At 35.8% G+C, this 12,877-nt stretch overlaps 1 long non-coding RNA gene across 1 annotated transcript; it reads right to left on the minus strand.

Moving 5' to 3' along the window:
- Positions 1–5,261: 5,261 nt before the first annotated feature.
- Positions 5,262–10,550, minus strand: LOC147495231 (uncharacterized). Its single transcript, XR_015197362.1, has 12 exons — positions 10,458–10,550; positions 10,287–10,403; positions 10,073–10,160; positions 9,538–9,700; positions 9,048–9,139; positions 8,923–8,965; positions 8,749–8,805; positions 8,441–8,564; positions 8,006–8,184; positions 6,831–7,100; positions 5,938–6,003; positions 5,262–5,600 (listed from the first exon to the last, which is right to left on the minus strand). It is a non-coding gene; the product is annotated as an uncharacterized LOC147495231 (long non-coding RNA).
- Positions 10,551–12,877: the final 2,327 nt, after the last annotated feature.

Raw genomic sequence — 12,877 nt, forward strand, 5'->3', positions numbered from 1 at the left:
CATTGATTTTTTTTGTGTGTGTTTTATGTTGCCCACGTGAGAGGGGTATACACGTTAGCATGTCACTAAAAACGGGCCAAAAGGCCTGTCTCCCTAGAATTATTGTTTGTTATTTTACCTCATTGTCACCAAATTCGGCGTTTTTTTGAAAAAAAAAAAAAAAAAACGCGTTTAAAACCCAAGATATTGGCAAGGCGTCTGGTTCCAGTTTAAAACCCGGGTTTTTAAAAAAAAACCCGTTTTAAACTTTTTAAACGCGTTTTAAACTTACAAAACGTTTAAACCCCGAGATTTTGAAAATCTCCCGTTTAAAACTTTTTTTTTTTTTTTTTTTTTTTTTTAATTTTAATCTAAAAGAAAACACGAAGAAGAAAAAGGGGTTTTGGAGTTTACCTTTTTGAAGAGTGGGCATTAGATTGACTTATTGAGACAGTTTTATTTTGTTTTGGACTATTAATAATTAATTATAAATTTTAAAGTTATTAACTTATTTGTAGAACTTGATTATGCCATTATGGTTGGTAATTAGTAGTATCTTATTTAGAGTCGTGTTTTGGTACTGAATCTAAAACTTCTAGTATTTGGATGAGTAATGATAATTTGATACTTTCATGTATTTGAATTTTCTTTCATTTGTATTATTTTTATTTTTATTTTATGTGTCAATTCTTTTTTCCACTCTTATAAAAAAATCAAATTCTTTATCTATTATATTATTTATCATCGGTTTTACCGTTTCTTTTTACTACGTATTAATGCATTATTATCGTTTAAACCCGTTTTTTATGCCCCACGTTTTTTTATGCTTTTTTTTCCGTTTTTTTCCCGAGACATTCTGTTTAAAACACGAACTAAGTTTTTTTTTTTCAAATACACCGTTTTAAACCCGTACCGTACTTGGTGACAATGCTTCGCCTTGGTCAATTACTCATAGTTACTCACATGCAAAGAATTAGGATTTCCCCCACTGGGAAATTAGGGTCTCCTCCCCAAATACAAATACAAAAAAAATACAAAAAAATAAAAATAATAATAATAATTAAATTGTGTGCATTGGAGGGTGGGAGAGACCCTAATTTCCCATCCAGGGGCGTTCCATGAACGCAATCAACTATTTTGACTCCAAGGAAAACGGAGAAAGTTTGCTTCTCCAAGCCCAAACGCCATTCTAGGTTCTAGGTTCTACCATGATACATATACTCATGATTTGGTTTAAAGAGCGGGGATTGTGTCGTCATCATCATCCTTGTAATCTGGGTTCTTTTTTCAAATTACACTAGCTTCGAACCCGATCCTCTAACGGTGCCGTTGTATTAAATTATTTTAAAAAATATTTGAACTATGAAAATCTATTTATAAGATATGAATATTATATTGGTCACTCATCAAAATTTCTTGCAACATCAAAACCACACTCCAAAAAAATAATAATAATAATAACACACTTTTATAAAACCCTTCGACTTTTTTTTGTTGTTTAATAATAGAAGTTTGATAAAAGTTTTGTGAGAATGCCCAATGAGGCGAAATTCATATTGAATATACTTGAATAGCAAGTCATTTCCAATCATATATTTGTCAAGACATTCCCACTACACATAAAACAATGATGTTTTGAGGTTAGTTAAATGCATTAACATTTAATTTCTGATTTTCCGTTAAATATTTTTTGAGATTAGTTTATTATATTTGTATCCAGTTTTCGATTTCCTGTTAATTAATCTTTAAGGTTAGTTCAATGCAGTTACATCTAATTTTTGATTTCCCGTTTTCCAATTTCCATTAATTATTCTTTGAGGTTAGTTTCATGGTTTTGCATTTAGTTTTGGATTGCTGGTAATAACTCTATGAGGTTAGATCAATACATTTGCATCCAATTTCCCATTAATTATTTTTGAAGTTAGTTCAATGCATTTGCATATAGTTTTCGATTTCCATCTAATTATTCTTTGATGTTAGTTTGATGCATTTGCATCTAGTTTTCGATTACACCTTAATGATTCTTTGAGATTAGTTCCATGCATTGACATCTTGTTTCCAATTTGCCGTTAATTATTCTTTGGGGTTAGTTCCATTCATTTGCATCCAGTTTCTGATTTCATGTTAATTATTCTTTAAAGTTAGTTCCTTGCAGTTGTATCCAGTTTCCGATTTCTCGTTAATTATTATTTAAGGTTAGTTCAATGCAATGTTGCATCCAGTTTTCAATTTCCCGTTAATTATTCTTTGAGGTTAGTTTGATACAGTTGCATCCACTTTCCGATTTCCTGTTAATTTTTCTCTGGGGTTAGTTTGATGCAGTTTCATGTTGTTTCCGATTACCCATTAATTACTCTTTGAGGTTAGTTTGATGCATTTGTATTCAGTTTCTGAGTTCCCATTAATTATTCTTTGAGGTTTGTTGAATTGCATCCAGTTTCCGATTGGCTATCAATTATTCTTTGAGGTTAGTTCAATGTACTTGCATCCAGTTCCTAGTTTCCCGTTAATTATTCTTTGATGTTAGTTCATTGCAGTGTTACATCCACTTTTCAATTTCCTCAAGCATTATTTTATGAGGTTAATTAGTTCATTCGCGGTGTTGCATCTAGTTTCGATTTATTGTTAATAATTCTTTGAGGTTAGTTAGTTTACATTTGCATCTAATTTTCAAAATTTGTCCCACTATTTATTTTTTGAGGTTTGCTCAATGCATTTGCATCAAATTTCTTATTTCTCATTAATTATTCTTTGATGTTAGTCGATGCATTTGCATCTGGTTTCCGATTTCCCATTAATTATTCTTTGAGGTTAGTTAGCTGGATTTACATCCGGCTAGTTTCTAATGTCATGGTAATTATTCTTTGGTTCAATGCAGTTGCATCCAACTTCTAATTTCCCGTTAATTATTATTTGAGGTTAGTTAAATTTATTTGGATCCAGTTTCCAATTTCACGTCAATTATTCTTTGAGGATAGGTCGATGCATTTGCATCCAATTTTTTATTTCCTGTTAATTATTTCTTTGAGGTTAGTTTATGCAGTTGCATCTAGTTTTTGATTTTCCGTTAATTATTCTTTGAGGTTAGTTCAATGCATTTTTATCCAATTTCTGATTTCTCGTTAACATTTCTTTGAGGCTAGTTCAATCCATTTTTATCCAGTTTCTGATTTCTCGTTAACTTTTCTTTGACGTTAGTTCAATGCAGTTGCATCCAGTTCCCGATTTTCCACTAATTATTCTTTGAGGCTAGTTTGATGCATTTGCATCAAGTTTTCGATTTCCCGTTATTTATTCTTTTAGGTTAGTTCAATACAATGTTATATCCAATTTCCGATTTTCTGTTAACTATTCTTTGAAGTTTGTTCAGTGCATATCAAGTTTCTGATTTCCCATTAATATTCTTTAACGTTGGTTCAATGCGTTTGCATCCGATTTTCCGATTTTGCGTTAATAACTCTTTGAGATTAGTTTGATACTGTTTCGACCCCCACCTACGTGGCAAACGTCCATTAGTAGGGGTCTCTATTTTATTCATTTAATCAACAGGGCTAAAGCCCAATTCGCAATATCATGGATCAATGTACAGACCCATTAACTCATGTGTCTAAGGCTGAACCTTAGCCACATGACTTGCCACTAATGTACATTGATTTATGTCCAGATTCATTTCTTATCAAAGAGATAATTATCAGATGAGAGTTATAGTCTATCATAATTACTTGAGTTACAAGGACTCTCTACTCTACCTCTATAAATACCATATTATTTTTCATAAGGAACTACGTTGAAACTTGATCCCTAGAGAATAGATCTTGGGTACGTAGGCAGCCATTATTTGGTTCAGTTTCATCTCCCCCAACATCAAATTCATCTGTTTCTTAGTGCGTTATTTACCATTGTTTTCGTTGTGTTGAAGCAGTTTACTGCCGAAACATAATTAAATCCCATCTCGTGGGGATTTTAGAATTCATTATCACGTGAAACAATCAAGATGGTAAGCACAAGAAGCAGACCAAATAGTCAACATATTCCTCCTGCTAATAATACTCGCAACCCTCGAAATTCAAATCGGCCAATGCAAGAACCGTTGAACAATCAAGTTGATCCTAGTGGTAGGATCAATTCTCAACATCCGACTGTAGCAGCGCAACCGCCACCGCCTCCGCCATCGCAAAAGGCTGTACAACTGCCGGCACCAACCCTAATAGCCTTGCAACAAGAAAACTGACAAGTCAGTAATCCTCCATGCGGTCCGGCCGTCTGTCCCATGTCGATCCTTCCGGTTGACATGGATATGGACGGGACATTACTCTCACACCAACTAACGGAAAAGTTGATAGTAACGACCAATTCACCCCTAATACGGTTGAAATGGGAGTTACGGCGAGTCAAAAATTTAAATAGGAACTTGAGAAGGAAGCTGGCAAAAAGGCAAAGGCCGGTGGACGATGTTACAAATTCAACAACATCAAGGCGACCACGAAGGGACCCAGGTTATTCCAGTGTATGGGACCGTCTGGACGATCCACTTCGTCGTCCTCAGCAACGTACTATTTCTCAAGCACAATCAACCAGTGCACGCTCTAGGAGTAATGACCCTATTACCCATACTTATGGGGAGAATCGGATTGGCAGAGATAACTACTACCCTAGACATGTCCGATCTCAAAGGGAAGATTTACCTCTGAGAAGCAATTTCAGAGAAGACCGCGCCGTCCGAGATATGTCCGACATGACTAGAAAGGCGGGCATCCCGGACAAAAGCAACAAAACATGGAGAAGTGGTATAATTATTCCGACCACCCGGCCAAGGGTGACTACCGGCCTAGACAGGCTGGTTACAGGGATAGACAAAGACAAACACTACTACAGAAAATCTCATATATCACTATTATTTACAGTGGTAAAAAGCCTTTAGCGGAAAAGTACCTATTATATACCACGGTTTTGACTAAAACCGTGGTATTAGGATTTCCAAACAGTGGTTAATAGTCTGAACAGTATGCTCTATTCAATATGAACCGTGGGGAATAGTGATGCTAAATACGACGGTTGGATAAAAACCGTGGGGTATATAAACTGCTTATACCTCAGTTCTTACCAAACCGTGGTTTATAGTTAATTTAAAAAAAAAAAAAAAAAATCCCCTAATTATTTGGTTCTAATCATATTCATTCAACCTGCAACCTGCCCATTTTCACCATATATATCCACACTGGATTTAAAAACACATTGCTCAAATAAACAATTCATAGTATAACACAAACAAAATAAATAAATTTAAACATCCAAACAAAGACATTAAATTGCTAAAAGAGTTTTGAACTTTTTCGAGTCATCAATAATGAAATAAACATCCAAATTTACTTGTTCTATCAAAATAATAATGACCTAAATTGTTCCATCAATCAAAAGAGCAATCTATTTGTTCCATCTAAAATATTAAAAAAATGGTGAGACCAAACACCAAACCTTAATTGGAATGGGTCAAAACCTAGCTAAGACACAACGCTTGGCTCGAACGGCTCCATTATCTTTGGATGAATCTAAGAATTTCAAGTCCTAACAACATCAAGTTCCTCTTGTGTATATGTATCTTTGAGGGATAGATTTGTTATCTGCACGGTCAAAGATCATAGAGTAATATAATAACTAAAAAATGAAGAGTAACACAAAATAGAGAATGCTAGTGTTTGACGACTTATACCTTATTTTCAAAAGAATTATCTAAACAAGCTTCCATTATTTCTCTCATAAACTTAATTACGTAATACCCACACTCTTTACCAGTCCCATACACATTGTAACATGAATCATTTACTGGCACGGATAGGATTGACCATAAATATGGGGACTCCAGTCTTAAACCACAAAGAATATGCAAATATATGAGAAATAAAGATTTGTGATGTACGTGGATGATTTAAGACTCTATGTAAAGCATGATGGTCTCACCTGTGTTGTAACTTGTAAATAATTTTGAAAATCAAGCTTCACATGTCAGATTGGCACCTCAAGACCCTGTCAAAATAATAAAAACAAGTTTAGAATAACTTTTAGAAAAGAAATCATTAAAAGAAACACGTCAAACAAATATTAGGAAGCCAAATATACACTACACCATATCAGGCTATTTGTAACGGATATACATCCGTTACAAAAAATATTAGTAACGGTTATCTTGTGTTGACACAAAAGCGTGACGAATGAATAGTAATGGATATTATTGACATATCATCCGTTACAAAGTTTACTCACGGTTGCCAAGTGTCACTAAAATTAATTTCAGTGACGGATATAAAACATTACAATATGTTAGTAACACTTATTAAATTTGTTCATGATTTATGCGCACCTGATAGAAACATTAGTAATTACTTTGCAACGGTTTTCTATCCGTTACTAAAAAATGTTATTTTCAAAAAAAAAGATCATTGGTCTTCGTGGCCCCTTTCGTTTCTATCAGGCCGACTGCACCCTTTTCACTCCAAAATAAATTACATACCAACTATCAAGTATCAACTAAACTCTTCCATTCATCCATATAACACTAGCAATCTCTACCACACAATTTCCAACATAAATCAATTACAAATTCAACATAAGCCAAGATTTTTTGTTCTTTCAATAAGTAAACATTTCTCAATGAGAGAATAATAACACTTAAATAATCACTTGTAGTAATACGTAAAGATTCTTAAGCACATCCCATTATCCCAACATACACAAGCAAACCCCATAACACATATAAGTATCATAGCAATTATACAATAACTTAGTGAGTTGTTCTTGTCAACATCGTTGAACAATTCAACGTTTATAGCAAAGCAAAGAAAACCCGCTCTAACCTCTGAAGACTCCACCACCAACTTTCTCCTCAATACTAAATTGTTTTACGCAAGGTCGCAACACCAAGCTCCATAAGCTAAAGACAAGGAAATGGTACTTTGCAATGGTCGCTTTACGTAGGGGAAATAACAAGAGTGTACGGTGTACATGAAACAGATGAGCTTTATTCCGCCCAACTACAAAAATCTCAATGTTTTGCAAGTCTTCAAGCTGATCTGAATTGCACGATTCAGTCTTATGGTCAGCAACCAACACTAAACAGGTGAAACCTGAAACAAAAGTGGTTGTAGCTCACCTCAGAGGTGCAATTTAAAGATTAAAACCCCAAACTTGACCAATAAAATAAAAGAATCTGGGTTAGCTCCACATGCAAGGATTCCCGCAGGTTTTAATATTAAGCTCAAACTTAAAGCAACTCTCATATCAGTTTTAATACGGGTCCTCTTGATTAAAATGTGGGCAAATGCAACAAGCAAGGACTCAACTGTACGTGACTAGGCCAAAAAAACATGGTTATTTATTAGTTCTAGATAGGGTTGTCAATGGGTTTCGATAACCCAATAGCCGATCGGAACCAAACCGATAAAAAATGGTTTGGGTTTTAATAATTTTGTTTGCCTTCTGCCGACCCGAAACCGAACCGAACCGATAAGATAATGGTTTGATTTCAGGTTTGCCTTCCACCGAACCGATATGAACCCGAACCGATAAGATGACATTTTAGTAATATTTATGATTAATTTTGTATATGTTTATCAATTGTGTGTATGAAATTATTTGATTTAATTGATTCTATAGTTTTCGGTTCGGGTCGGTTCAGTTTCGGATTGCAATATATTTTATTGGTTCGATTCGGTTTTGGATGAAATATAATATTATCGGTTCAGTTTGGTTTCAGGTTCCCAATTTTCTTATCGGTTCGGGTTCGGATTTTACAGAACCCAACCCAAACCGATCCATTCACAACCCTAGTTCTAGATACATTTGTTGAATGGAACCACGAGGGACATCAATAACTGGAGTTAAAGAGTTTGCATTACTCAACTACAAACATGCACTTTTAATCTATTTTTTGAAACGTTCACTGCCTAATAGCATGTTAGAGTTCGTAAAAAAAATGGCCCAATAGAATATCAAATTTGCACGTAAAGTATACCATATCAAGCATACTTACAAGTCTTGACTTTGCCTGACTTTTGTTTCTTTTTAAGCTGCATCGTCCTCGAGTGTTTCCTTCTTGGAAGCTTCAACCAGATTCCAACATACTTACAAGTCCCCGGATCATCCGACTTTCGTTTCTTTTCGCCGCATCGTCCTTGGTGTTTCCTTGTTGGAAGCTTCAACTGTAGATTCCTTTGAAATGAGAAAAGTAACATCCATCGTCAATTAACTTTGTCAAGGAAAATCTTGGTAAGCCATGCTTCTGTAATGTGAGGTTCCAAAACGGGTTTCCATCCCAAAACTTGTCACCTCTCGTGTGTCCCGCTTATGTGAATGTGTTGGTGAGGGTGAAACATAAATTGGGAATGATCGAGATGCAAAAGTTCTTCATAAATAGCAATTTTCAACATGACAATACCGTGTGAATACTTTGTGGAAAGATGTTCACCTGTAAAGTTTCTCACAAAGACTGATATGCTCTCTTCTAGCTAAAAAATGGAATGTCCCTCTTACATTCCAGTCTAGAGACTACTGTAGTACGATGTTTCTACAAGTAAACCTGCATAGACACCCTAATTGAGAAAAAAGTATTAGCTAACCTCAGGTTTCAGAAACTCTTCTCTTGCCGGGATCACGAAAACATCGCATTGTGCCAACCCCAAGTAATAAGACAAATCTATAGTTCTTTTCTTGTGTTATCAATTCTTGAGACTTACAAAAATCAATACCCGTCTATAGTGTGCAAAAGAAATATACCTTCTCCAAATAGTTTTGAAACAATTCCTTATAACTTCCACTGTATCGCTTAAGAGTCTGAAAAATAAATTCCCACTAGGAAAGAGTCAAATTTGTTTCAGACCAACAAAATAGAGTAGATGACTTAACTAAAGTATAAAATGAAAAGGTATACGAGAGAACATCAATACTCACATTCTCTAACTCAATTCGGTATTTCAAAGGGTCCACATACATGCTAAAAGACAGCAAGAGTTATTACAAGCAGTACAAACACAAAATCCAACTAAAAACTGTAAAACACCGCAGAGACTGCTCACTATCTATGCTCCCGTAGACTCGAACAAGAATTTCTTTCGCTGATTTTTTTCTTGGGTTTACTGTCCTTACTCACACATTTCTCATCCACCACCTACATAATGAAAATATCAAATATGGAAGTTAAAATAAAAAGTTGTTTCCTACAGTAATGATGCACATCATCATCCAAGATATCCCGAAAAATAGTACACAGACCTGAGCAGGACACCATGAGCGATTGTGTATCCGTACCCATGCTAAATCTCCTCATACAAACTCCTCATTTGTTTGATTAACATAACTTAACATTTCGTGTCATTAAAATAGGCACTAAGTTTAAAGAATCATGTAACAATGATGCCCCATTTCTTAAAACCTTGAATCATAATAATTATAAATAAATTAAACAAGATGAAAGTCTACTCATAGAATAAATTAACACAGTTTAATCTTAGAAAAATCCCATAACCACCAAAAAAAAAACTAGAAAAACAATCAACTCTCACATACATGAAGTGTAGGTCACCATGATCATCTACCATACGTCTAAGCAGTGGAGGCTCCCTTTTCTCTGCATCTGTTAGAAAAAGATGTCGTCCAGTTCTTCTAATATCCAATGAATAACACTCGTTGCAGCTTTTTCAAATACAGTTACCCCAAAAAAGAAGGGAACCTGAAAACCACAAATAGTGAAACAAGTCCTACACTTATTGAATTAAGAAAAATAATATAAAGAACAAAAACCATAGCATTAAAACAAAAAAGAATGTATTTATAATAGGTCCAGGTGTATCAACTAATAAATCTACGTAGCTGAAAACCATGTTAAGAAGTCAGTTATATAACTAAATACGGTAACACAGTCCAGGCATTAATCCTCCTACCATGTATTTCCAAGCAAGATACATGAAATGAAGTTTGATGCAAACTTTTTCACCCTGGCATACTTTAAAAAGTAAAGTGTCATGGCGCAAGATAATTATATCATAAAACGCAGATCAAATTACAATAACATGTTGATGAGTAGCAATAGAAATAAATATACCTGATTGTTACCCCTCGAACCGAGGTGAGGAGTAGCAACAGTGACAAAATTCAGTGGCTCCAGGCCACATATTGTAACTTGCGAATCTCTGAACAAGATGAACAAAATTTTGTAAGAAAATCAAGATTTCTGGCAAGAAACCATTAAAAGTAAAAGAATTCCAAGAAATGAGACATGCCCATTGTTTAATTTCTGAAAAAGATTAAGTTTTTACCTTTGATTCTTGTTTTAGAGAGAAATTAGGTAATGGGTTCTTTACATCTGCTGAAATATTTACACGCAAAGACAGATCCTTGCAGTTGGTCGGCTGATTTCTCTAAAATCGTGAACCCTGGTGGCAGAAATTACGAAGAGATAGAAGGCTGATTTCTCTAAAATCGTGAACCCTGGTGGCAGAAATTACGAAGAGATAGAAGTGGGATAGGGAGTTCTAGCGAGTCTTTTTTTTTTTTTTTTTTTCAGAACTCACTTTATCCACGGTAGCTATAATTTTTCCCAAAATATAAACCACCATTTCCACGGAACGGTGGGGTATACGAATACAAAAAAAATATTAGGTTATATTTGATAATACCGTGGTATATGGAGTACTATATACCATTGTTTCACAAAATCAGTGGTATTTGTTTGTTCCAAAACTAAGAAAGTGTTTTGTACCGTGGTGAATGAGTATAAAGCACTGTTATTATGGAAACAGTGGTATATACCAAATAACTTACCGTGGCTAATGTGTATTTTTGTAGTAGTGAATCACCGGTCGGAGCTGATCGTGCGTACCGCCAAAGATCTCTAACTCCAATAAGAGATAATGGAAGGTATCTTTCTCCACATGGGCACGACCGGGGGGCGTCTAGTTGTTCGAGCCAATACTTTAACTCTAACAAAACAACAGCTGAAAGAGTTGATTGCAAAAGAACTTAACGATAAAGAGTCAATGGATGTAAGAATGAAAAACTTGATAGTCAATGATGGCGTACTTGATAAGTTTTCGATCGACATTCAAGAAGCTTACCACCATCCCGACTTCAAACAACCCGATTTTGAACTTTATGATGAGTCAGAAGGAGATCCTAGCTTGCATGTTCTATCGTTAAAAAATAAGTTGGTGTTATGGGGTGGAGATGATCCGCTCATATGTAAGCTCTTTCCATCAACTCTAAAGGGAGAAACATTACGCTGGTTTAGTGAGTTGCCTTCAAGATCAATTCACCAATTCAATGAACTAGAAAATCAGTTTGTTAATCGTTTCCGCCACAATTACAAGACGCCAAAGGATGTCGACTCACTTTTGAACATCAAGCAACAAGGTGACGAAAAATTACGTACTTTTGTTACTAGGTTCCGAAGGCGCAGCAGATGTTCGAAAGTTTCGATGGGATGCTTCTTTTTAAGCTTTAAAGAAGCATTATATTATGAAAGAGACGAAGTTCGAACTTCATTGTAAGGGATCTTTACCACTCTCTAATTAAAGATGTCCCTAAAACTTCGGTGACGATCGTATGTTAGAATTTAACAACACATCCGTGATCGAGGGAGAATCTATCGGCCCAGACAAGAGACAAAGATATTGAAGTAAAGATTTTTCGGCGACAAGAATTCTAAGCCCGGCAAGCAATGGCGGTCGGATCAACATCATAACGATGGAAAGAATGACAATCGAAGCAAGTTAGTTTCAATCGTGATGGAAAGACTCTACCCGAAGCTAAAACCGACCCTCGCCAATGCCAAGTACTCACATTATATATGAGAAGTTGAAAAGTGGGAATCTTCTTTCCCCGCCTTATCCACATTCAGAAGATACTAAAGGGACAAGGGACAAAGCCTTGCGGTGTAAATTCCATAATGACTATGGCCATGAGACGTAACTTTGTCGCTTCTCTCTCGGTCGGATTCGAAATTAGTGGAGAAAGGACTTTTAAATGAATATCTTATTAAAGACTCTCAACAGGCAGTTTCTGCAACTTATGAGCATATCATTAATGTTTCCCATTCTCATATTGAGTCTCTTTCCAAAAGTCAGAGTAAGAATCAAAAGCGTTTGAAAGTTAGTTATGATGGTGAGTTTAACCGTTATCAACAAAGTCGATTTTGTCAAAGGAATCCGCACCCGAGAGACTTCGAAGAAGAGCCCTTCCGATTCAGCGATGATGATCTCCTTGGTGTATATCACCCTCACTATGACGCAGCTTATAATTTCTGTGTCTATAGGTGCTTCCTCGTGTTCAACGGGTAATGATCGACCACGGGGGCCACCTCGGCGTCATTTTCGGTGGATGTTATTCTTAGATGCAACTTCTCGCGAGGGTATGATCATCGCCCGAAGACAATCTATCATCGGTTTTGATGGGACAACATCTTCGGCCGGTTGGAAGAATTACCTTACCAATCAAATTAATGAACAAAGAAGTTGAGCTCGATTTCTTATTGATGGATTTGTCGATCCCACTATAACGCTTAATTTTGGCGCGAGATTGGATACATTCCATAGGGTCGTAGTCTCCACATTTCATCGATTAGTAATCAAGTTCCCATTCTCTCGGGCATATTTGTAAGGTTAAGTAGTGACCGGTATCTACCCATGCCCGCATGACAAAGCAATGGATGACTATAAAAATCGAAGTTCGGGTATCTGATCCTTGCAAGTGCCCCGCCTTTGAGTTACGGTTACCAAAGCGTGCCCTCCATCTATAATATTGAGGCTCATGTGCAAGGCGCCTACAGTGGATCGACTTTTGGAAGTGCAAGTAGGAGATTCAAATGAAGAAACCACTTTTATTTCCGGCTGAACTTTCGAAATAGAACAAA

The sequence above is a fragment of the Coptis chinensis genome, chromosome 6 (assembly GCF_015680905.1).
Source record: "Coptis chinensis isolate HL-2020 chromosome 6, ASM1568090v1, whole genome shotgun sequence".
Lineage (NCBI taxonomy): Eukaryota > Viridiplantae > Streptophyta > Magnoliopsida > Ranunculales > Ranunculaceae > Coptis > Coptis chinensis.